Genomic DNA, 3,326 nt, shown 5'->3' on the forward strand with positions numbered 1-3,326 from the left:
GATAGGGCTAATGGAACCGTCATTTTTATATGTTTTGATTTGATGGGGCCTACTTGCAGCTATCCCATAGTGGCTCACAACGTGGCTCCATGGAACACGCCAGCGTGTACCGTTCTGCGCAAGTGATGACGTGTAGCAAGCGCCATCTCTTCCGGGTAGCGTGTACATACACCCGAGTAACATTGAGGAAGAAAGCGTGATGGTGCTTCGAAGTGAGATATGGACCGTTAGATCGCTCCCGTTCTTCCATGCGGTGAAACGTGGAAGTCTCTTGACCGTTCTATACCCGGCCCCACCCACCCAGAAAAAAAATAAAAAATAAAAAAGATCTCTAGGCCAGGCTATGCATTTCTTCTTCCTTTTTTGTTTTTTGCGGGTAACGGGGCCATGTGCCGTAGGGGCAGCCACCAAATAATTTCTAAAATGCCTTCACACCACTACTTTTCTTTTAACTAACATTTACTCCTGCAGAATTACACTTTATAAAAAATCAAATCTCAAGAATAAAATAATATTTCTTGCAAAATTAAGAACGGTCACAAACTTGAGAAAGCAATCGAATTGAATAATGTTTAGCAAATTAGCTAAATTATTGAATAAGAATATTTTAATACATATTCGATTCAATTAAATTATGAATTTATATCAACTTGAATCGAATTTGTGGAGGAAAATAGATAATTTATCATTCTTATCTCTAGTATAATTTTTTTTACCATATGATGAGTAATTTACTTTGTAATATAATAACTAACTTTTTTTTAAAATTATATATTAGTAATTATTAAATATTTAATAACTAATCGCAAAATTATAATTTTTTTATTTTTAAAAATAAGAATTTAGAGGCTTTTGTTTTGATCACGATAAAAATTGAGTATTTGGGATTGAATTGAATGTGGGTATAGGATAGACTCAAAGGCACATACAGAAATGTAAGAGTGGGGAGCGTGTAGTTACGTCTTGATCAATAAAATTTATGCTATTTGAATTGATGTCTAATAAGCATGGGCATATGTGATTATTAATGAATTTAGACATTAGTTATTAGCGGATAGACAGATATTTATCGACTAAAATTCTAAATCCGACAATCGACTCATTTAGAGGCAGATAAGAAAAGTTTAAACTATATTTAACTCATTTAATGTGTAGATCAATTTAAGTCAAATTAAGCAGGTCAAATTCAGTTCGAATTAATGGATTTTCATCCATTTTACCAAGTCAGATTATTTATAAAGAGACAAAAAAGCCAAAAAGATAGTATCTAGAATTATAGATTTTAGAAACTAGATTTAAATTTCTATAAATTTGAAAAATTTTATATTTTATTTTATTCAAATTTATATAAATTTAAATTATAAAATTAAAATTCATTCTTCAAAACATAAGATAAGAATATAATGAAATTTGTCTAAAAATGCAATAAGTTAATAGAAATTACTCATATAAAAGTTTGTGTTATCTCTAATCTCTAGTACTAAGAACGAGATTCCTCATCAAACTTAGTTGATTTTTAAATACCTAAATCACTCCCATAAGTACCACTATAATCAAATTAAAATAACTATCAACTCTTATTTATTTTCTTTAAAATCATTTACTTAAATTAAAAATAAAATTATAGAGAGTGTGTGTGCTCCATGGTCAGTTTCATCTAGCATCTCTACTATTAGAATAGGGATTACCCTTTTTTTAAACCGATTTTCAAACTACCCAAAACACCCTTATAACCATTCGTCGTAACTTCAACTCCCACTAGCCTCATTCTCCTAAATCTCAAGTTCAACATTTTTAGTTGAGGCACACATTTCTTCCTCCACCAAATATCAATGATACCTTCCTCCTACTTTCTTTGCAAGCAACCCCGTTACTGACTAGTCTCCTCAAGCTTTTCACCCTATTGGATCTCTCTTAGTTCCTCTCTAACCTCTGCCAACAATCAATCTTCTCAAAGATTTGCTCCATTGGATTTATCTTGATTCTCTCTCTCTATCTGGTATTAGGACAATTCTCTTTCTATTAAATATTCAAAACCTTGTTATGAAAAAATTTAAGATAAACAAAGGAATTTTTTAATGAGGGAAAAAGACATCAATGCCTATTTCATTTTGTAAAATTTTACTACCATCTTAAACCTATTCCCACTAGTTTTGGAATTTATTCATTTGTGATTAAAGGAACCCACTGATATCTCATAAGCCATTCAATAATTGATTAGGCTTGACTTGCTATGCAATTGATTTTAGTAATATGTATTGTTGAAATGTCTATATTTTTTCTTCTACTATGCAAGTCTAAGCTTTTGTAAATGGTGAAGGATATGTAAGCACAGTCTAGAGTATGTTTAAGCCAGTTAATTCTTTCATATAATTGTATATCATTGTCTATGAAATATGGGTCTATTAATTATTTCTGTTTTCTTTGTGTGTTTATGTTGGAGCATGATAGTTTGAAGGAGATACAGATGAGGACGAAGAAAATGAAGATGGACTTGAGGATGAGGGAGGAATAGAAAGAGGAAGAACCACAACATACAAATAAGGAATTGGAAGATGAATATGACAAAAATGAGTACCATGTAAAGTTTAATTGACATTCATCTTATGCTAAATTTTACAATGACACAAAATAATATAAAAATAAATAAATTGTGTAACAAGGTTCATGATTGAAGTTTTCACTACAAAATTTCTAACATCACTTGCTACAATCAAATGCTCCTACCTTATTCCATTTTGCAAACAAAACGTGAGGTAAATTATTGTAAATTGATGTGCCAAATTTGGTCAAGCATAAATGTTCTTCAAAATTACATTTTAAAATTCTATATATATGTTTTAGGCTGTTAAATAAAAAATAAACTTTTGAATATGACATACTATTTTTATAAACTACTATTATTGAAAGGAATAGGTCCTTCAAAGAACATATGTGATTAAAGTTTGCGACTTTCAAGTCAGAGGTCTTAGGTTCAAATCCAGAGAAGAGTTAGAAGGAGGGTTGGAATGGGAAATGAGCTACTTTTTGTAACATAGCCTAAACCTACTGTAGCTTAAATAACACAAAAAATAGAAGAGCATGCACATTATGCATGCCCACAACTAGTTGAATAGAAAAGAAATAGACATTCACATGGTGAACTTTGAGAATAGCCGTTCTTTACATATTTTTGGTTATAAATACAAAAAAAAAAAACATTGTTATTTGCTCATGATAATAACACATCTTGCGTATAAATTAACAAATCCTTCTATTCTAACCACTTATTTTCCTAAATGATAAGACACTAACCAAATAACTTTATGGAAATAATCCTAAACCTG

Source organism: Malania oleifera, chromosome 7 (genome assembly GCF_029873635.1).
Source record: "Malania oleifera isolate guangnan ecotype guangnan chromosome 7, ASM2987363v1, whole genome shotgun sequence".
NCBI lineage: Eukaryota > Viridiplantae > Streptophyta > Magnoliopsida > Santalales > Ximeniaceae > Malania > Malania oleifera.